Raw genomic sequence first — 24326 nt, 5'->3', positions numbered from 1 at the left:
GCAAGGGGGATGCAGGAGGTGCATATAGTAGAGCTTGCCCAGGCAGTGTGGACTGTGGCTGGTTCTGTGGGGCTCCACATGAGGCTCAGCCCTACCAAGGACAGCCCACACTGCCCTCTTGCCTTCGCCTGCTGGCTCGGCCCCAGCCCTGGCCAGCACGCAACTTCTGGCTTGGCTGTTTCCAGTGTGGCTGCAGGTGGCTGGGTGCTGCTCTGCTCCCCTTGCCTCCTGGCTGATGTTTCCCCCCTTACCACCTAGATCAGCACAGCAGGGCCAGGAGCAGGTGTAGGACCTGCCACTGGAGGAAAGAGGAGCAGAACAGCACCCATTTTGGCTGCAGCCACACTGGGAACAGCCCCACCAGAAGCTGCATGTGCTGGCTGGGGCCCAGGACAGCAGGGCTGTTCTGCTTCCCTCCCCTCTGGCAGTTGTGTCTCCTACTGTTCCTGCCCCTGCCCCTGCCGTGCTGTTCCAGGTGGGTGGGGGTCAGGGGGAGCTTCAGCTGGGCAGCTCCTGTCTCCAACTTCCTCCTTCCACCCACTGCGCCAGCCTGCAGGTGGCTGCCCATTGTGCCAGGAGGGCAGAGCAGGTGGAAGGCAGCTGGAAGCTGGAGCCAGAGCCCCATTCACTGTGGCAGGAGCCACCCAGCTAAAGTGGGCAGGAGCAGGAGGAGGATCTGCAGCTGGCAGCAAAGGGAACAGAATAGTTCCACTGGCCCAGGCTCCACTCAACGTGTACAGTTTCCAGTGGGGCTGTTCCCAGTGCAGCTGCAGCTGGCTAGTGCTGCTTTGCTCCCCTTGCTGCCAGCAGTGGCTCCTCCTTCCACTCCTGCTCCTGCTGCACCACTCCAGGTAGGTGGGGGGGAAGCTTCAGCCAGGCGGCTCTTGCTGGAGGTGAAGGGAGTAATGCAGCACCAGGAATAGCCCCAGAGGATGCTGGTCCAGGCCCGGGGCCAGGAGGCATGGGCAGGAGCATGGTGCATGCTGCCCCAGCAGCAGTGCTGTAGGAGCAGCCACATGCTGAATCCAGCCTGTGGCCTGTATTTTGCCCACCCCTGATTTAGAGTCTTTTATTTCTTCTTTCCTTTCCTTACTTACCCTTAAATCAATTTTACCTTTCTATTTCTCAAGATCCTTTTTTCTCTTTCTTTTAGACTCTTTGTACTTTGAGGAAGAAAGAGGTTCCCTTGATATTTCATCAGGTTCTCCAAATAAATATTGTTTCCTGTTTCTTCCATGCAGCAGCTATCTTAGCATCTGCAAAGCATTTGGCATTGTCATACTCATAAAAAATACACTTTGCATTCTAGTAAATTATGCAGAGCTTAGTGAGGTATAACAATACCACATCTGCTTTGATTCTAATAAATTTCAACTTAAGGGTGTTAAATCCATAGTGTCATGCTGTGTTGCACAGGCCATCTAGAAAAAGATTTTTTTTATCCTCTGATCCTTCTAAGTTACTATAATAATCATTGACTATAAAGAATGAGAAATAGTCAAACAAATTTGCCCTCTTGCCCCATGACCAAGGTGGGATTTGGTCTGTTGGGAAACATTACTATTTCCTAAGACATAATGCAAAGAATAGAGAAATCCTATGCCCACACAGAGGACTGTCAATTCAAAACTGTTGGATTACTGGTTGTGATTTATTTTGAGCTATGATGTGAATTTTTTTAAGAACTGCTGTCTTTGCTCTTACATTTTGCTTTTTTTTTGTGAACGTTGAGCCTAATTTAAAATCTATTGAAGTCAATGAAGGACTCCAATGTCTTCAATAGGCTTTGAATGAGGAAATTTTGAACGGATGCAACTTGCTAGAGTTCATTAACTCCCAGCTGATAGCAGTCCATGTGCAAAAAATTAACACAAAGCCAAAGCATAAACATAACACCATTCTGAACTTTGGAGCACAATGCGTTCACAAAATGCCATACAAAAGCTCTGATTTATTTTCGTATTATATCTTTTGACCCTTTTATCTTCTCATTCACAGAATCCCCCAAAATATGGGTATTCGATCTGCCAGTCTCCAGTTCTCGGAATGCACCATCATCATGCTAAAACATCATTCTTTTTGATCAGCATTATCCTCTTTCACTGTTAGTTAAGGTTGATAGTGCAGGATTTATATTGCATGTTACCTACAATTTCACAACAGTAATGATATTCAACTCTAGAGAGAAGACATACACCAGCAGACTCTCACTATGCTTAAAAAGGGCACCTGTGCTCAAAAGCTTGCAAAAAACATCTACTCGGTTAGCCTAATAAAAGATATCACATTTATCCAAATAACTATGTCTGCCTATGGCAGTAATGCTGATTTCAATATCTTTCATTTGTTGGCACAGTACTGAATTTATTCTTTCCAGAGCAGTGATTGAGACTGATTGGATTTGACTTTGATTCTACGCAGATTGTCCAGACTCTTAACTTTGTTTAGGACTTTGGGTATATAAAGAAGCAGATGAGCCCCTATGACTTGGCTGTGATCCCTGTTCTCTCACAAACTAACAGGAAAATAACAAACCCTTCACCTAGCAACATTTCTTGACTGTTATTTGTTAATATATTTGCCAGGAAGAAGCAGAAGGAAAAAACTCTCAAAGTGACAAGTTGAAGAGACAATGCTGTTAAAATACTTCCCAAGGTTTCCAAACAATTCCCAAACTGTTTCCAAAAACACAAAACAATCCTCTAAAGCTGCTTACCACAGACTTGGATCATTCTGGATGGAGAGTTAACAAAAAAGCAAAAATTACTAGCAGGCTCTGTCCTGGTTTTGAAATAGAGCCTTGACAGATCACTTTCTTTGCAACTTTCTCACAATACCATGTCCATTCATGTACTCTCCAAATGATACACATTGCAATCAATCTGCTCTATCATTTAATATTTTTTTAAAGTCATGTAATTCATTCTGTCTTTTGTTTTTGCTTTTTTCCCCTTAAACTTTTTTTCCCTTAAAACTGAGGTCGAAGGAAAGACACCCACTGATTTGAAATGATTCACACTTCCCATTGATTCAAACTGGCTGCAAGAATATTTTTAATAGAAAATCTAGTATTTGAATTGTAATTCTGTCCTAGCTATGCCCCAAGAGAGTCTTAACTAGGTAATTAAGAAATCTAGGCTTAATTTAATTGGTCCCAGACAATTTGACAGCATCTAACTTCCTAAATTATCACTCACCACTTCTTTCACCATTCTAACTAGCTTTCTTACTCCTTTGTTTCTCATTCTAATTGTGTTTTCCATATGCCCACTGTCAACTCTTTTAGTGAAGACTGAATTAAAAAAGGTATTAAGCACTCTGGTACTGTTGGGAGTGATGGTTTATCTTTGATGGACCAGGAATTCCGTGACCAGCAAGGATTTTTGTGGGTGATATCTCTATTGGACCAACTGCATAAGGGTCACATCTACACATGCTATTAATGCAACTGAATATCAAAATGAGCTGGAGTAAACTAATCCTGATGCCACCATCTGCATGTGTATTTAAGCACAGTAATTTACTGGTTGTATCCAGCAGCACAGTGAATTAATATACTGTGCCCTAATTGCCGCATGTGTGTTGATGGTGAAGCTTTATCATGCACAAATTATACTACTGTGCAGTAAAGCATCTCGTAGACATGCCCAAGAAGTACCATATTGAGTCTGCCCAATGGTCCATCCAGCACAGCATCCTATCTTCAACAGTGACACAAGCGATTCTTTAAAGGGAAAGCATTGAACCAAGTTATATATAGAGTGATTCATTACCCTCCCTGGCTTCCACCATTATTGTTTAGAGAAGAACATGCTAGAAGAAATATCTGTAACCATTCTGTTAAACATCTATTAATAGATCTATCATCTGTGAATTTGTCTAGTCCCTTTTGGAACCTGGCTATGCTATCTGCCTCTACTACCTCCCATGGCAATGAACTCCACAGGTTTATTATGTGCTGTAAAAAAGTACTGTCTTGCTAGTTTTAAACCTGTCTCCTGCTAATTTCAGTGCATACCCCCTAGTTCTAGTATTTTGGGACTTGTGAACAACTGTTCCCTTTTAACTTGGTTCATACCCTTCATGATTTTATAGACCATTATCATAGCCCCCACTCAAGTCTTCTTTTCAAACTAAAAAGTCCTACCCATTTTAGTTTCTTCTTGTATGCATGGTTGACATAAAGTTAGATAAGCTTTCAATTCCAATTCAAATTCTGATTCTTAATCAGGATATCATTACAGGTCATCAAGTGTTAAGAGTTTTTCCTGGTCCACTAATTAGTGAGCCAACTAGCTTCTTGATCTTCCTCTTGTTATTAATGTATACATACAATATTTCTTAGTTATCTTTTCATGGCCCTTGCTAGTTGTATCTCATTTTGGTTTTGATTTTGTCCCCACATGCTTTGGCTATTCTTTTAGACTCAGCCTTAGTAATTTAACCTAGTTTTCATTTTTTGAACAACTCTTTCTTTAGTCTCAAGTCACTAAAGAGCTCATTATTTAGCTCTTATTTAGAAGTCTCTTAGAGTACTTATCTTTCTATCCTTCTCTATGGGATAGTTTGGCTTCTACCCTTGATGTTACTTCTTTAAGAAACTGCCAACTCTACTGAACACTTTTTCTTTTACACATGCTTCCTATGGGACCTTACCTCCCAACTTAACTGGCTTATTAAAGGCTTTTGTCTTCAATAAACTCATTGAATTGTCTTTAATCTGATGTTGTCTTATGATATAGTGATCAGTGGGTGTGTCTACATGTTCTTTACTATGCATTAGACTAATTGAATGCACAGTAAAGTCACCATTTACACATGTGCAGCAATTACTGTGCAGTAGATTAATTTAAATTCCTGTTTGCTAGTACCAACAGGTCCAGGTACTAGAGAATGGAGCTTTAAACTAATGTGCCTGAGCACATGTGCAGACACTGACCCAGGAGCAAATTGCTCCTGGTCAGCTCAGGTGCAAGGGGGCAACAACTACTGACTGACTAAGCCCCAAGCTTGGAGCTTGGGCCCCAGATCCGGGTACAGCTCTTCCCGACCACCTGAAGCTTGGGACTAACCCCAAGATCCACATCAGTCAGAGCTTCCACCCCCAGAGCCAGGGACAGCTCCCCTCCCTTCCCCTCCCCCCCAGAGCCCAGTCCTGAGCCCTGTGTCCCCTGCCAGTCTGGGGCTGCCCCCAGAGCCCTCTGCCAGCCTAGGGCTGCCCCCAGTTTCCCCTGCCAGCCTGGGCCTGGCACCCAGGGGAGCCAGGGTGGTTCCCCTGGCTGTTCCAAGGGGGCACAGAAGGGCAAGAATAACCCTGGATTCAGATGTTCCTTTTGGGATCAATTTGCTCCTGACCCAGGTGCAATAATTGCATGTGTAGACATGCCCACTGTCACCCAAGTAGCCTTCCATCTTCACAGTTCCCTTCATGATAGTTTCTCCCTATAAGTCAGAATCAAATAAAAAAAAAAAAGAGCTTCCCTTCATATTTATTTGTCCATCCTCTGCATCAGAAAGTTGTCCCCAACATATTTAGGGATAGACTGTTTGGCAGTCTGGCCCAAATGCTATTTGGCCTACTAGATATCTAATGACTTAGCTTCTTCTTATCCCCAAAGTATGGAAAAATATGCATCTAACTCAGGAGAATAATTCCATTTTACCCTGAAAGACCCAGAGATATCCTGTTCTTGAAATACCAATCTATTGTGCCTTCAGAAAAACAGACACCCTCTTATGCCTCCACAAATATGGTGTGAAGTTCAAGGCCCTCCCATTGTTTCAATGGACAGTCTTATGCACCTCCTGAAGTGAAACCTAGCTTGCTATGTGCTTGGGGAGACATATAACTGAAGTAGGAGGCTTTTTCACAATCTTAGCTAATTCTATCATATTGGCCTCTAGCTTGATCCTGACAGCAAAAAAGGGAGAAGCCCTATTGTAATCCAGCTTGTCATTTTTCTTCAGAAAAATGTCTGAAGAGATCATATGAGAGAGAGACTGAATTAATTCAAACAATTGAATTAAATAATTCTTACCGCTCCTTCTTACATTAGGAACCAAAATATGTATTATTTGTTTCTAGCCAGTGGGTGTATATACACATGCATTTATTGTGCAGTAATTTACTGCATAGCAATTTACTGCGAAGTAAGTGGCTCTTATGCCAGCATCTACACATGCAGGTGCTACAATGCAGTAATGGTGTGCAGGGACTGACTTGGAACTAAAGTTAGTCCCAAGTCAGTCCACACAAACAAGGTTACTGCAAGGTAACTACTCAGGCATAACTTTGCTACCTGCATTATGCAGGTAGGAAATTTATGTCGAAGTTGGTGTAAGCTGTCATCATTACTATGCAGTATGGGCATGCACATGTAGGCACACGCCTGTACTGTACAGTAATTTTCAGTTACTGCGCGGTAACCTAAGTTACTGTGCAGTAACAGTACACATGTAGACACATCCAGTTGGTAGCAGTGGGATTCACACACACTAATATTTTGCATCCAAAACAAAACAAAGCAAAAACCACCAAAAATTGGTTTTCATGTTGTGAGGAATTTATAAAACTTATTCAAATTGAAAAGTGAAATTTGCACTTTTAGGAAAAATAGTGAAAGTCTTAATTTGTGAAATGTTTTCCAATACTCTTCTCACAGTTTTGCCTGGGTTGTAGCTTTCACTTTTCAAGTTCAGTAACCTGCCACCTGAATTAATAATAGTAGCATTAACAAGGGTTATAAATTTGCATTGCCAGCTTTATAGGTTTTTCCCTCTCTTTGTAAATAGGATGCAACGTGCTGATGTTGGTAATGTATTGATTCATCCATGTATCTATTTTTAAAATCACTCGCAAGATTTCCATGCAATTCAAGGTTAAAAAGTTGTATGTCATAAGCTTGTGATTTTGTGGTTGAAGAGTAATGCCTGCTTCCTAAATTTCCAACCTTAACTGGAACAGCAGCACTGTATTCAAAGCTGGTAGGTCTTCAAAGTCTTAGTCAGATTTCTAGTCATGACTAGGTTGACTCTAAAGACTAAAGGAAATGAATTTTCAGATTATATAAATAAAGAAGAAACATGTTCAACTAATTTTCTATTTAATCAAAACTTACCATACAGGTTTATGAATATAATACAGGCTATCAAAGAATTGTATTAATCCAATATTTTTAATTGAACAGAAATCCTTTGAAGTCTAGCAGCTGTGATAGAGCTCCAGTAATGTTATTTTTCTTTATTTCTATTGAGATGTTTGGACATTTTACCTTTTTAACATAATTAGATCCACGTAATTTGTTTAATATATACTGCCAACTAACACAGCACTTTTTCTCTTAATATAATAAAGAACATTAAAAACAATTGAAAAATATATGATGATTGACTGTAGAAAGCATACACTGGTGTGGTAATAAGTTAATAGATCTCTTAATAGATAAGTTGAGCAGTGTAGCTCTAGCTGTTAACACTAGAACTGCTTTTTTTCTTACTATTTTCATCCATCCTTCTGGTAGCTGAAGGAATTACACAGAAGCAGAAATGTTTATGGATACATTTGCTTGCATGTTCATTTGCCATTGACATGTCAACTAGCCAAATTTGCTTTTTACATTAATTTTTGCATAAAGAGTTCTACTTCTCAGAAAACTGTTACACATCATTTGTAAGCCAAGTTTTCTTTATGAATCAGTTGAAACATATACAGACTCAATGCCCTGAAGTAGATTAGAACAGACTAGTATTCTGTCACCTATATTTGTGTTAGGAGGTTTTTTCTTTATGAAATAAAAGTTAATATAATTCTTTCCACTAACTTAAGACAATCCTTAAATTAATGAAAATCTAAACCATTATTTAAAGATGACCACAGAGGTGTTATTGGCAAAAATAAAAGACTTATCGCCCTACTATGTCGATTCTACTGAACATGAAAATTTTAGCATTCTCCGCTAATGAAATTGCAATTTCATCAATCTGAAAAATTGATGAAAAATTGAATTATTATTATAATTATTATGATTAGTATTATTAGTAGTAGTATTAGTATCATCATCATCATTGTCACTCTTTGGAAATACTGATATTAGCATGAAACTGCCTTATTTTTATGAATCAATCACAGTAAAATTTTTTATAGTATGTTTAAACAATTAACTGAGGCATTAATTGAATGCTCTGTGTGCTAAAAAGAGAAGCCAACAAATGAGAACTGTTTTAATGGAGAAAAGCAGTAAGAAATACTTTCCTGCCAAATGCTGTTTCCTTTGCAATAAGCTCTGGTGAGGGGACCTAGCCAGAATAAATATTTTTTCCACATGCGGAATAGATTGTGTAACAGTCTTGCTGAATCAGAAGTGTGCTGGACTCAAGGTTCCAAAACAAAATCTTTTTCTCTCTTGATATTTTCGTGCAGCTCAGATTCAATTTTTGTTGAATTTAAGCCCTAAGTCTTTAAACCTTCAGTTCATAGTTCAGATTGAATGAAACAGATGCCAATATGATTTAGCCTTGAAGTTTCTCTGTGTTTCAAGAACACTGAATAGCCTTTTGTTGTTACTCTGTATGGGCTATTGCAATAATTTCCCTTAGCACTTAGAAGCCTAATCAGGACAAAAATGGTGATGTTTGGCTTTTCCTGCTCTTGAATGTGCCTGACTACAAAGCATTAAATATTGTTCATGGTATGCTAAGAAATGTGAATTATATCTTTATACTTCATTCAAATAAGGTCTTTTGAAATTGTGCTTATGTTGTAAAATTAATGCAGGTTGTGATCATTGAAGTCAAACTTCAGCATTCTGTCACTTGCAGTTTTGAAAATCCAGCAGGCTCAGTAAAATATTAGGCTATGTTATGACTACAGAGCCAGTAATGATACTTTATTGAGATTATGATGCTGACAATCACAGGCAATAGATGAACATAACTGACTCATTGAAAAAAGACAAAAATAATCTTTGAATGGGCCAAGATTTCTATCCATATTTCTGCTCTAAGTGTCATCCTATTTTTTAAGTATTCTTAGAAACATAGAACTATAGAAAATTAAAGTTGGAAGGGACCTCAGGACAACCCCCTGCTCAAAGCAGGACTATATCTTCCCTGCTAAGGCTTTGTCTAGCCTGGTCTTAAAAATCACCAAGGATGGAGATTTGACAACCTTTCTGAGTAACCTGTTTCAGTATTTACTATCCTCCTTGTGAGAGAGTTTTTTTTTCCTAATATCGAACCTAAACTTTCCTTGCTGCAACTTGAGACCATTTCTCCTCATTCTGTCATCTGCTACCACTCAAAACATCCTCTTTTGCAAGCACCCTTCAGCTAGTTGAAAGCTGCTCTTAAATCCCCCTCAGTGGGCACATCTACACATAATGTTACATCAGTGCAGTGATGCACTATGGTGATCTAGCATCCACAGGTGTCTACACGTGACCAGCAGCTACTTCAGTGTTATAGCACTCCCCCATTATAATGCACCATTATGGTGAAGTAGCTGCTAAAAATAACTGCACAGCACATACCATGCAGCATGGATGGTTACTGCGCTGTGCTTTAGTACTTCCAAAAGGGAGTACTAAAGCACAACATCGCCATAGGGTAACATATAGACGTGCCCGATATTCTCTTCTCCAAACTAAATAAGCCCAGTTACCTCAGCCTCTTCTCCTAAGCCATATGCCCCTCTGATTTCTTTTATTTGAAACATTGTAGCAGCAGCAACCCATCTATGACTACATGAACTAGCTTGGAAATGGAGCAAATTTATATACAGTGCCTAAGAATAAACAGACTAAATGAACATCCATCGACCTCAGTGAAAAAATTTTTATTAAGCTCAATAGGCTTTGCATCAAGCCTAAACTGAACAATTCTTTGTGGCAGTATTGGGCTTTGGGTCTACTGTAAATGAGGCTTTCAGAAGGAAAAAGATATGTTGCAACATGACCCAGTGTATGGGATGAGGAGTCCAGAGACAGGAGTCCTGAGGCCTGCCACTTGTTGGTTGTGTGATTCTTTTGGGAAGTAACTGAAGCAGTGGTTCAAATTCCTTCTGTAAAACTGAGGAAATGTTATGTCTCTGCCTTCATTTGCAAACTGATTTCTAGACATACATTTATATTTGGAATATATTCTCATGCAGAGGAGTAAGAATTTATCCTAATGTCAAGGTTCTTAAGACCAGGCTCATGGGATCCCAGGTCCAGACACCATAAGCAGTGCTTCAAATCCATGTCTATATGCTGCCTCTTGGTAGCATGTATGCAAAGAATGCTGAAGATGTGGGTATGGTGCAGAATGATCAGAGATGTAGATCTCCTTTCATTCTCTGGCCACATTTTGATCACTATCATGGGAAAGGGCAGTGATTTACTGTCAGAGCAAGCTGGTAGTAAGCCACTAACTTCTGTCAGCAAGAAGGAGGCAGTGTAACTCACTGGTGTATAAGACCATGTAGAGATATTGTTTCTCCTAGAAGAGTTAATGTTTTCCCACGAGAAACCACAAAGTGTACAAATGTTCAGGATTTTTCTCTCAGAGCAAACATGGCTCCTTTAGAAGAAAAATAACTTGGGAACAACCAGGGTTAAATCTCTCCTGGGAGAGTTTCTGCTGGGAAAGTGAATGTCTGTATATGTTCTGTTTTGAGAGAAGCCACAACACAGTCCTCCAGCATCCCAAGGTACTTTGCTCCTTCCCTACCCCAGGAGATAGTGTGTTTCTCACTGGACACTATTGCTCCAGATAAGCAGGGAGTAAAACATGACCCCCTTCATTATCACCATATTGTGTTGCCCCCAAGCACTCTGGATCAGCCAATCAGGGTTGCCCTGTGGACCTCTGCCATTCTGTCTACAGACAGACTTAGGGAGCCCACAGAGCATGCTGAGATTTGTGCATAGGGGCCCCCTGCCAGTGAACCAACAGCACTATAAGCTCTTTGCTCTCTAGGGGATCAGCATTCAAATGTATGTTTAGGCATCTCCGAGTAAGCCTTTCTACCGAGAGAACAAACCTGGGAGAATTCTCCCAGATTATTTGAATGTACCTGTGCATCCTCTGGCTATCTACACATATTCAGATGATCTGGAAGAATTCTCTCTGGTTTGTTTTCCTGGTTGAAAAACTTACCCAGAGCCTTGTGTGCAAGCATTTGAATGCTGAGGCCCTGAACAATGGTGAGCTTGCAGTGCTGACATTGTACAACCAGTGTGCATGTGCGTGTGTGTGTGTGTCGGGGGCGGTGGCTATCTGTGTTCTGACAGGTGGCAGCAGCACATAGGGCAGCTCTGATTAGCTTGCCCAGACTACCCATTATCAACCTGTGTTTCCCTGCAGCACAATGTGGGAATTCTGAAGGGGGTGTATTCTGCTGCCTGCTGAACCAGCAGAGTCCAGTGAGCAACACAGTCTCGCAGGATGGAGTAGGATGAGGGATGCTAGAGGACTATGTTCTTTTGAGAGCAGCCACAGTATGTACAAACATTTACTCTCCCAGGAGAAACTGTTCTGGGAATGATATAACTCTTGTTGTTCCTAAGTTATTTTTCTTCTGGATCAGCCATTTTTACTCTGGGAGAAAAAGTATGAACATCTGTACACTCAGGGTTTCTCATGGGAGAACAGTGACTCTACCAGGAAAAACTGAATGTCTGCACAAGAATAGGGCCACATACAGATGCTTATTTTCTCCTGGTAAAGTTGTTGCTGTTCAAGTAGAAATCACAAGTGTACAGAGATACAGGATTTTTCTCCCAGAGCAAAATGGCTGCTCCTGAAGAAAAATAACCCAGGAACAGCCAGAATTAAACCACTTCTGAGAGAGTTTCTCCTGGGAGAGGGAACTTCTGTACATGTACCTTCTTAAAGAAACTTCAGCATAGTTCCCCAGCATCCCAGAATGTTTTTCTCTGAGCCTCATCCTCAGGTCCAGAGAGATAGCATGTCACTCAGGCTTGACTCTATCGCTCCAGCCAAGCAGGAAGCCCTTTCACAATCCCCTTACTGGGTTGCAGGGAAAGGCAGCCTGCAAGACAGTCTGGGCTAGATAATCAGGGATGCCATGTGCACTGACATCATTCATTACCAGGTAGATTAGGAAACTCTGAAACAGAATAAGATGGATGCACAGGACCCCCCTGACAGCTCAGCATTTAAATATGTGTTCAAGAGTCTTCAGATACATTTTTATACCAGGAAACCCCCCCCAGAAGAATTCACCCAGATCATTTGAACTTGTGTACATAGCCTATGGCACAATATCTCTTAGGGTTAATCTTGGGTTTGTGCAGCATAAGCATCATTCTAATTTAGTGCCGTGCCTAAAGTAACAATCTAACCCAAATGTTTACTTAAAACTAATAAAGTGTAATATGCTTAATTCCTTTTTATGTGTTTCTTAATGTTTTTTTAATGGCCAGTATCACTGATGATAAACTAACTTACTCCTCCTTTAATACAGAACATGCCTATTTTCTATTTTTTTCTTGTTTAATACATTTCTTTTTGGTTTAGTACACAAATTATTTAAATACATTCTTATGATACGAAGTGAGGAATAGTTTGCTATTCACTCTCTAGATGAACAGTTACTAGCAAGTTTAAATACTCAGAAAAATTTTGTAGCTCTGCATCTCACAATACTTTAAAAAAAAAAATGCCATTCAGACATTTACAAATACTAAGATGCTCTGGACTATGAACTTGTTCCAGTGAAATTCTTGCCATCCATAAAAAAAACACTTCCATTTAGAATTTAGTGACTGAAGCTCTGCTCAAACATATTGTATTATGTGTTATTATTCAAATAAAATTTCAAATAAGACTTCCTATAAATGTGTATGTCTATATATGCTTGTAAGTTGCATTTAAGCTAGTAGTCCTCATTAGTCCACAATAAGTCCTCATTTATGCCTACTAAAGAAACCCAAATTTTAAATTAATATTTCTTTTAGTAACATTTATACATCATTCATTGTATTTCAAAAGATATTATCAGATAGGTGCACAGAAACCCAATTTGGTACAATATGGTTATAGATCAGAACAAAATGCATGTACATTGTGAAGTATGAAAGTGTGCATTTGTATTCATTGTAACGCTATGGTTATTGTGGCATTATTTTCTAAGTATAGAGACAGTCCATAGCTAAAGGGACTATTGTACTTAGGTATGCAAATGATAGGGGAAAGAGCATTTTGTAACAGGGTATAGGTGATATCACAAGCCTACGTGAAATATAACTTGATTTAATTCTGGGGTCCTGCTATTTGTCTTTGCTGCCTACGTGTTGTAAATAGAGTATTGCCTGGTGCCTAGAAATCCATAAATGGTTCTTGCATTTGCTGAAGTCAGCTGTGATTAACTCCTGTTCTTTCATGTTTTATATTTTCTTAACCTATCTCAGTTTTAGGGCTTCTTTAATGAACAGTGTCTTGCAGCTGTCACTAATAGTTTGAATGACTCTGAGCTGGCTGTTATGAAGGACTGGGGGAATGTCCCTTAAGTATCTTTCATGACAGGTCTTCAGCTGGCATAAATTAACACAACTTCAAGGACTTCAGTGGAGCTATGCTGATTTATGCTGCCCAGTATCTTACTCAACAGGGATTTAGGATTTGATCTTGCAAGGTGCTGTCTGTTTAAGCACAGGAACTTGTCACGTGCATAAAAACTGAGCACAAACTTAAGTGCTTTGCTGGGTTGGGGCCAGAGTGCTCAGTAGGATCAAGGACACAGAAAGCTTCAAAAACCTTATGGGCCTCAAATTACTTCCACTGCTTTTGCGTTTGTTGTAGTTGTTTGGATAGAATGAAAAAGCACAGGGAAATACTACATTGAAGTTCAATGGAACCGCCAAGCAACAACCTTTGTTGTTTTATGAGATCAGCCTTTTGCTTTGTGATCATGAAGGCTTAACTCAAAAAATGAAGGAAGTGACCCAACTCTGCTTTTGCTTTGCACTTCTATATTGTAGAGAGAGACCAGTTCATGGTGCACCCAGAGAATATGCCAGGTCTACCTGTCTATCTTAAACCTACAAATTATTCCACACAACTCTCTCTCAAACACTAGGATCAATCTGAAAAACAAACACCACCTGTAAGAAAGCTGAAGAAATATATTGTGTTGATTTTTTTCCCCACAGTTCTAGTCCTTTTTCTTAAGCCATGCTTTTAGTACCTAGAGTATTTGAAACACTATTTCCTTTAATCCAGTCTCACCAAATAAAGTTAAAGAGATTTTTCTTGTTTTGGTTCACACTGGAATTTCCAGAAAGGAAAACATACATCATTTCCTTCTGACACTGTTACGGTAATACAATATTGTATTCTCAGCCAGTAAATTATGAAGTTATATTCATTAGTAGGCCATCAGTTTAACCTTACTCAAGAGCTTTGACTCAACTATCTGGCTGAGGTCCAGTAGTGACGTTTTTGTGTACACATCTGTACAGAGATTGACATGCCTCATTAAAAAAGCAGACATTAGTATATGCCAATTAATACTTCAGTCTGAACATAAAAGCCTGAGGTAGGATCTAGAGCCTGAGTTTCCTTCCTTTCCAGATCAGTGCCTTGCTAACTGATAGAACCATGTAGAGATAGAGAAGAGCCATTGAATTAGTCCAGCCTGTGTTTGTTCTTCCTTCTTCTACAATAGTAACTATATGAAGGTAACTCTTTCATTAGAAACTCTTTCTTTGCTTCACCCACAAGCTCGTGCAATACTGCAAGGTGATGCATTAGTTTACGTTAAACTCGGTGTTATTTTTAGGGGCTGCTTTTGCTTTGCTAGCAGATGGAGTTATTTTTGCTACCACAGTTACACCACTTCTTCACAATGGCAGGAGTAGTAGTTGTCTTCTGTTGGCAGAGCTGCATCCATATTTGGTGTTCTGCTGATAAAGCTCTGGCTATAAAGTGTCATTTTTTCTTACCCCTAGATATACCTCTGGCAGCAGAACTGTCATGTAGACAAGGGTTGAGATGTAATATAGTTAATGTTCATAATACAATTACATCTGAATAGTCACACCAAATAATCCACTTGATACTTTTATTAGAATGAACTGGAAAATCAGGAAATTTTCATTTTTAATAGAAAAATTAAAACTGATATTTTTAACCAAAAACTTCTTTTAATTTATTCTTGACCGAAATATTTTTAACAAGGTGTGCAATTTTCTGCAGAAAGCCACTGCTTTCATTAAAAATGTTGTTTAGTCAAAACTTCAATTTCCAATGAGAAGTTCAGGCAGCCTTAGAATTTACCTCCTCCTTCTGCTTGCAAAATGTTCATGAGCAGACTGCAATTTTCTTCTCTTATTTGTTGAACTTGTCCTATTTTTATTCCCCGCTTTGTTCACAACCAAGTCACTGTGTTCATTTAAATAATTTCGAATTGAAATTGGAGCTGTTAGCTAAGAGCCCTATTTCTGTGTTAGTTGTTTCTTGATCTATTTTCTCAAGTCACCAATGATCTTGATACATGGCCTAAGCCTTATCTATCTTACAGTTGTGAACTTTGTTGGCCTGATCCCTGCATTGGTAAGTGTCACTCAACCCTACTGGTCACTGCAAAGGGATACTGGAAGAAATATTGCTACTGAAGTATCACTGCACAGGTTGGGCTACAGATGTTATAATCAAATAAACAACAAAAAATTGTTGTAAAGAGAAGTCAATCAGACATTGTCCAGTGAAAGGTCCAACTTGTACCGGGCATGCAAACTGTTCCCTTCTATCTTCCAAGCATTCCCTCACACCTGGCCTTATGTAAGTTCCTATTGTCATTGCCATTGTTTTCATAATTGTCACATAATATGTAAGGTGTCTGAAAACACAAAACAAGCCCCTGTCATATAATCAGAAGCTATTTGGATAGTGTGCCAATAGCACAGGTATCACAACAAAGCTTATCCATTCAGACAATAAGCTTGATAAGCAAATAAGGCTTTTCACCTTTAAATCACTGGTTTAAATCTGAAACAGAACAGTAATAGTGATTCCTGATTGTAAGTAAAATACTTTAGTAGTTTTAATTGAACTCTTGGTGGACAGGTGGCCACTTCAGAAAAACCCTCTAGACAGGGTATTAAAGGGTAATATTGTTGGCATTCCCACAGGCTGTGTCAGTGACTCAAAGGACATGAAGCATTGTGCCAACACTTATAATAATTTTTATGATTATATTTTTTACTATAAAATAATGATTTTTTATAATAATATATCCCCTAATACTGAAACAGTATGCAATTTGGTACACGCTTCTGATGATCCACACAGACACAATGATATGACGAAAGAGATTCAGTTTCAAGATCAGTACCCTGTTTTATTCTATGAAGGAAAACATATTCCACATTAAATACTGAAGGACTATGTTAGCACTGAAGACTGCTGATCATAATTTCATTTTTTCTGGATAGTCATCATGTATGTCAACATGTTGAGAAGGGAATATCTGTTTTACTCATTCTCCAGCATTTCTGTACTTACTATACAGCAATGTTATTTTGTAACCTTTCTTAAGCTAATCAAACCAAGCTTCCACCCAAGCAGAGAATTCCTCAATGGTATCCATTGATTCATACATCAAATGACATATATCTTTTAAAAATGCCATCCTTTATTTTTTTAAATAGGATACATTTATAATTTTTATATCATTTTTATACATTTTATAATTTTAGTCTCCCCTCTGCCATTTTCACTTTAGCAAAAGGTTGTTTCTACCACCTTGTCCAGAAATTGGTTAATGTGAAGAAGAAGCTGGTGAAGGTTTGGCTTCTTTCATCCACAGTTATTTGAATGAAGAACTGTGATCATGAGACTGGCAGCCAAATATGTCAGTCTGCAAATTAGGTTGTGCAAACTATACTAGCTGATTTTTCTGGTATTTTGTATAGAAAGTAAATGACACTTTTAAAAAGTACTTTTCAGTAACAGAATAGACTTGAAGAATATATAGCTATTTAGAATCAAATAATTGCAGGAAAGTACCAAATAATCATAATTAGATGTGCCAAAATTATTGGACTGTTTTAAAATTTGGACTTAAATGGATGACTCACCCATTACTTGCCTATACATTCACCAACAGTTTTTACTGTGTTTCTAATTATGTGCATACAGTATGTTCTTATTTGAGCCATACTTTTCAAGGTAAGCCATTTTCCTTCTGATTTACTTGACAATGTAATTTTTAATCTTATCACTTACTAGGGTGAAGTAGAGCAGCACAGTTTCACTTGGGTATTATTTTTCCCACTAAACTTTTATTTCATTCTGCATGGTTTTTTACTTTCAAATAACCTTTGAAAGTTTAGCAAAGTTGTGCAAGAGGCTTTCAGATCTGAGGTAGTTAAATGACAGGCTGATTAGCTGAACATGCAGCAATGGTTGCATATTAGTCTAAAGGAATTGTCAGGATCCATTAATAAAAAGAAGTTGATCATTTATAATAGATCAGATATTCCCTGACAGGAATGGCATGCCATTTTTTCTTTTGTCAAAATAGTCAGTGGAGTCTAATGGCAAGTGTTTCTTTGTCAGATATGATTCTTCCTTCAATAGATTACATTACTGGATGTCTTACTGGTAAGTTTAATAAATATGTTAGAATAGCTGTGATGGAATAAATAAATTCTTCATGAAAACTTATACCCGTAGAGTACTGTATGGGCATGTCTACATGTGCATTAAAGCACTTTTTCTAACACACATTACATTTAGTACCTCCAATGTGAGATAGAAAAGAAATGCATAGGAGGCTGCCTTAATGAACAGTAATGAATGAGCATGGTTTTTAAGTGACACTTAATGCACAGTAGCCTATTTTACTGTGCATTAGTGTAATTGCATGTTTTTCTTATGTGATACTTTAATGAGCAGTAAAATAGGCTACTGCATATTAAAGCGTATGTGTAGACGTGCCCTATCGCACGTCTACACAAGACAATGCACAGAAGACTAATTCTAGTGTACATTAGTGTTTAATGCACCATAATTATGGCACATCAGTGAATGTGTAGACAAGCCCAGTATGAACAAAATGAGTGTGACATATTGTAGAATAATTCTATATGGTCCTGCAATGTGTAATATGGATAAATGGGCATCATCTTATTAGGATGATTAGCAAATGGCCTTATTTTACAGAAGTAACATAAAAAATAGACAGATGCCTAGGAAGTTAATTTCATTTTTTGGAAAACCACATGCTTTGAGTCTCCTCTGCAATAGACTGGTTTTCTCACTATTTGTCTGTATAGTAATCTCATCTGCTTCAATATGTTGAAGTGGTTCATCTTTATATCTACTTAGGCAGCGCCAAAAAATTGAATTGAAACCAGATTGCATTTGGTCTTCTATATCCTTTGAGACTGTCCCAACCTTTAGGTTCCTGGATAAAGGAAATAGGGCAGAATTCTCAGCTAGAATAGTGCCAGCACAGCTAGCAGTAGGCATATCCCTTTTCAGCATGCCCACACTTTGAGTATGGAGTATGTCAAGGGCATGCCCAGAAGAAGGATCCCTTCAGTGCTCCCCACTTATCAGACAACATAATTTACAATAGTGCTACTTCCCACAGGCCTAGAAATCAGGCAAGGCTGTACAGCTGCCTGCACCAAGTGCAATGAGGCTGAACCTGACAATTTGGAAACGTTTTTTCAGTGACCCAAAGCATAATTAGGATTCAATGATTAAATCCTCAAATCAATATGAAAGCTACAACAATTCCTGAGATACTTACATATTATTTAAAAGATCAATGGAGCAAGTATCATCTAAGAGTCTGTTTTTAGTATTTAAAATTTATTGATCTATTGAGGACAGTAAAGGTAATATACTTAGCTGTCAAATTTTACTTGACAACAAAGATAATGAAGTTGAAACTTAACCTTGATCTGATTAATTTGATAAACTAATGCAATCAAGAGCTAATGATGTTCATGGTCAGCTAAATAAGGTCTGCCGTACTGAGACATTATGACCACAAAAGAGCTAAATGGCCAAAGCTCAGACTCTATTCCTTGTCTATCAGTAAATCAAATAAATAAGTAATATATTCATTGAAATATTTTGAATTATGAATAAATGTATATATGAGCTCTGGCAGACAAGTTTCCTTGGGTGAATTTGATATCTTTTATTAGACCAACCCAAATGGTTGGAGAATAGTTATTAAGCAAGCTTTCGGGTTCAAAAACCCTTTGTCAGGCTCAGGAAGCTTCAGCAGTTGGTGCGTGCTCTTCCTGGATGGAATGAAAAGTAAACAAGCCAGGGGCTGGGCTGGGCTGGGCTGGACTGGACTGGGCTGGGCTGGGGAGTCAGTTGCCAGGCAGATTATAATGTATCAAAAATCCAATGTCTATGTTTAGTCCCTGATCTCTAGTATCCAGCAGGTTGATGAAATGGAGCTCATAGGCTCATCTCTGGGAAGTGTTGTGTAAGTTTCCCTTGAGGATCAGGATCAGGATCATTCCATCCAGGAAGACCACACACCAACTGCTGAAGCTTCCTTAGCCTGACAAAGGGTTTTTGAACCCGAAAGCTTGCTTAATAACTATTCTCCAACCATTTGGGTTGGTCTAATAAAAGATCTCAAATTCACCCAAGGAACCTTGTCTGCCTATGTCCGTAGACCAACACAGCTACAACCTAAACCCCTGCATATATGAGCTCTGTACACATGTGCATACACATATGCACAATCAGGTCTCATGGACAGAGGTGATATCTTTTATTAGACCAACAAGATTAAAAAAAACCAAAAGAATTAATTGCAAGCTTTTGGGCACAAACACCACAAGCCCTGATTGCTTTTTCCTGTAGACCAATATGCCTACAACCTGGATACCTGACACATATGCACATGCGCTTATGTATATTATATTTTACAAGATTTCACAGAGTTTTTTTGTACCCCCTTAAGTCTCATAAAGCCATTTGTGCTTTCAAAACTTCCTTGTAAGTTTTCTGTCCAGTTGTTGATATTTTGTAGGTAAAATAAACCCTAAAATCCAAAAAAATACCAGACTCTTTTGTCCTTCTTAATGCATCAGTTCCTTAAACTTGATGCCTCAGCCCTATATCTCTCCATCTAGTATGCTCCTTCCCTCATCAGAATAAGACTAAGACTGAGATTCTATTTTCAATGCTTCTTGCGGCAGCAGCAACACCAGTAGTACCAATGGCAAATAAGTTGTTCTGCTGTGTCCAGCTGCAAGGTGCCTGATTGACTGAGGAACAGACCACTTTTGTTTATGGATTGGATGATTGGTTGAGTTCCTTCTTCATTCTCAGGATGAGTAAGTCTCTTTTCTCTTGTGTGGTGGATGGGGGACTGGAGCTCCCTTGGCTGTTGTCTGGGATTTTTCCCTTGGTGGTGTGTAGGAGACTAGAACTGCAACTGTGCAAGTACTCCATGCTCTTGTGCTGCAGTACAGACACTGGAAAGATGTAAGCTGCAGGGTCTACAAGACTACCATGTAATGAAGCAATATCTTGGCCCTATCTCTTATCTTCTACCTGAGCTGCTACAGTAGTAGGCAATGAATCATAAGGACTATGTGGTGCTTCCTGCCTATGCACAATTAGAGACTCTGCTGCCATGACTGTAGCGTCAGACAGAATATGCAAGAATGGTGACATTTTAATAAGCACAGCTAGCCCCATTTAGTTTGGCAAGGTTTTGCAAAGTGATTGTCAACCTCTGTCCCTGCCACCATTATTGAATGCAGGCATTTTGTTATATAAGCTATTTTATAGTGGGGTAGCTTACAGGCTGCGGGGAGAAGGAGTGACAGGGATTTTTACAATTCACCTGAAACCTAACACCCCCATGTAAGTGTCTCATATTACATAAGTGTTTTATGGGGAAAATGCGGTCCCCTAGCCACCTGCTACAGAAGTGGAACTCAGCTGCATGTCCCTTTCCATCTGAATAATTGGTTTAGCTCACTGTATGGTTTTAGTGAGTACTATCCTCACAAAGAAACTGGCTAGAGTATTACTTTTTGGTTTTAATGGAAGCTGAGATTACCCTTTACAGCTCTGAAAAAGTTGTTATTTTAACAAAGGGTTTAAGTAACCATTCCAACTCCCTTCTAGCTAATCACTACTGGAGAGGCAGAATAATGGTAGCTAAGGTAGCTGCTTTATAGCAAAGGAGAGAGAAAAATAGTCTGGAATCATTTAAATGCAATCTTGAATTAGGGTGGTTTTTTTACAGCATATGTAGCATAGATAGGAAATATTGTGTGTGTAAGCTATAAAGATTTTATCAGCACTCCTTTTGAATCTACTGTCCATGGAATGAGTCCATTCCAAATTTATATAGAACATTTTTTTACTTGTCTCACCATTGTATTTCCTGACTCTCCTTTTCTTGTGTGTATATGTAAATATGGAACATATGCATATGTGCACACTGCATGTGTACACATACACATCTATGTATAATTTGTTTTCCATATGAGCAGCTAGAAATCAAACACCTAAAGCTGAAGGCTCTAATTAACCATCCTTCTAAGTCTCTATTGGAGATCAAAGGAAAATGGAATACCGGATCATCTGCAATTGTAATGAAAAAGAAAAAGATTATCAAAATGTCAGGATGAGTTATTTCTTAAATTTTCTAAAGAGCATATGTTTTATATGGTTTTGCTTTAAAAGCATCTTTTGAATAAGAGGCTTTAAACTTGAGTAATGCTCTTGTACCTTGCCTCTTGTGCATTGAATAGATTTAGATTGCCCTGCTGTGCTGGGTCAGTAGCAAGGAAACATTATTTTGGCTAGATCAAGATGCAAAGTTCAGTGCTGAAAATGAGCTTTCTAGCCCCTTGTATTACAGCTGGAGGAGTCACTTCACTAAATCACTTACTGTATACAAGTGGCTATTCTAACTCCTTTATAGGTACTCATACTCACGTTTTGCATTGACATTGCAATCCAAATCCAAGATGATTATGTGGTGTGATTAATTTATGATGCAACAATAAAGCAGAAAATGTAAGAAAAGGAATAATGTGGCATGGTTTAATACTTCAATTCCATTTCTTTAAAAAATGAGTTACTTGTAATACTGCTTGGTTACACACTTTATTGTTATTTTTAGAACAACAAATCAGTGTAAAATCTTTATAAAGGAAAACACTTTGGTTACTAAGGTGAACAATTTGGGCCCCCTGTTAAATAACCTTCTGTTTTCAAATTATTTGGCAGCAGCAATAGTGAAAGGTGCCTTATCCCTAAATTTTAAATAGCCCCTTTTAATATGGCATCCAAGCGCCCTTTTACATCTATGTCTACTCTTACCTTTCAAGTATGGCTCTCACCATGCATTTGCTTCTTCAAATATGGATTCATGAATTGGACTGCATTTCAAGTTGCAACTGAAGGTCATTTATACTACACTGGAGTCAGTTCTCCAGCTAATCCTCAGCTTGTTTCTTCTATGATCATATGACAGGTATCCGCTGCCTCTGAACTTATCTAAGATAACTTTACTATGAGTTAGTGGGGGAGAAAAAAGAAAGTCAGCTGTGGAAGACACAGCAATAATAATCTGTATCACACCTGGTAACAGTAGGAGTAAAGGTATATAAAAACAATTTCTAATAATTCTTGCCATGAGAGACAGAAAATGCATCCATAAAAAATTAGAGGAAGAAATTAATGATAACTTCAGGAAGAACAACTTTATAAACAGCATGCCATGTTTCCTGGTCTGAATCCAAAATAACATCGTTGGATTGAACAGGCTAGCAAAAATAGAACTCCATCCCAGAATGCTGGAGGAGAAACTAAAAACAAGTTGCTTTTGATTTCCTCTGAATATTCAGCATCATTTACAATTTATTATTTTAGTTTACTCAGAATATGGAACTTCTATTTTTCCTGGAAGCAACTAAAATTAGAAATGCCAAAAATATTAAGGCCTCAATTAGAACAAAAACCTAAAACAACAGCCGTTATTATAGAGGCTGGATTAAAAATAAAAAATGAGCAAGGCAATTGAATCCTATATTTCAGCTGCAACATCCTTCTTTCTTCCTCCAGTAAATCCAACACCATTCCTCAAACAGATGGAAAAAGCAGTGAAGAATGAGAAGGTGAACTTCATCCAGTTACAAACAGTGACAAATGATAAACAGTGGCTCAGGCCCATCTGGCAGCCCTTTCATCCTCACTCCTTTACTTTGGTTTGCTCCAGGCAGCTTTCTGCTTTGATTAGTTCAGGTAAAGTACCAAGTTTGAGGGAGACTGTGGGGTCAAGTTAACAGTATGCTCTTTGTGTTTAGGGGAGATATATGAGTTGCAAGATGGGTCCCCATAGACTCTCACCAATCAAAAGGTTGAGGAAGGCCTGGTAGTGTATTTTGAAAGGCATTAGTTTACTTATGTCTATTTCTTTATGAAGTGTGGGGATGATTTATGTTTATATTGTGGTCAGAGCACACAAATGGCTGGATTTAGAAAGTGTGATCAGGAATATACATAAAGTAGGTAGGGCAGAGCAATGTATACATGTGCTTTCTTGACTGCTACATTCACTGAAAGCTAGGAATGGCTTTAAATTGATGGGGTGATGGTTAATTTGCAAGATAGTAATAGCTAGGAAACAAGTTTTTCAAAAAAGCTTCAATTCATCTTTACTTTATCCAGTACCTTATGAAATCTGCTACTGTAAAATTGCAAGCACAGTAAATGACTCTTCGAAATACTGTTGTGTAGCCTGCCTTTCATACAGTAGGCTCATTTTTTTGGTTTCCATTATTTGGTATAGAGCAAAATATTAAACACTTTTTAAACAAAGGGGACTATATTCTGTATTTTTCCCTAATAATTTTAAATGCCTTTTTAAATAAATCATTTAGTAAATGCGGTTTTTTATCTCCATGGAGTGACAATACTTCTGAACAATATTTCAGATCTGAATACTTACATTGCATTGTTGTTTTTACCACTGTTTTAAAAATACGATATGCATATTTAAAAAATCTAATACATATTTCTGAGCCAGTAATGGTCTTTACTACTCTTGGTTTCTTTTAGAGTTGCTCACTTTACTGATAATGAGATGCCCAACACGATTAACTATTCTGAATAGGCAAACTGATCATTTGAATCAATTTATCTTCCATAGGCACAAGGGATCTGTCTATGCAGAACAGCAGGTAGTATCAGGACCATAGTTATACATGTTTAGTAGGAAACATGGAACTACTGGCCAAAGTTCTGGTGTCTCTTATACTGATACAAATCTGGTGTAAGTTTACTGATGGCAGAGAATTTTCTCCAGATGGCATCAA

The 24326-nt window shown here is 38.5% G+C and overlaps 1 long non-coding RNA gene across 2 annotated transcripts in view; it reads left to right on the top strand.

Moving 5' to 3' along the window:
- Nucleotides 1-23917, top strand: part of LOC109282495 (uncharacterized) — a 48163-nt gene extending 24246 nt beyond the window's left edge. Inside the window, exon 3 of one of the 2 annotated variants that reach the window (XR_009461052.1) lies at nt 23074-23917. This is a non-coding gene — a long non-coding RNA (uncharacterized LOC109282495). Of the gene's footprint in view, nt 1-1998; nt 5215-23073 lie in introns of those variants that run through there. The other variant, XR_002089499.2, reaches the window with a different exon arrangement.
- Nucleotides 23918-24326: the final 409 nt, after the last annotated feature.

The sequence above is a fragment of the Alligator mississippiensis genome, chromosome 3, assembly GCF_030867095.1.
Source record: "Alligator mississippiensis isolate rAllMis1 chromosome 3, rAllMis1, whole genome shotgun sequence".
Classification (NCBI taxonomy): domain Eukaryota; kingdom Metazoa; phylum Chordata; order Crocodylia; family Alligatoridae; genus Alligator; species Alligator mississippiensis.
This window is presented reverse-complemented; position numbering and strand designations above follow the sequence as displayed.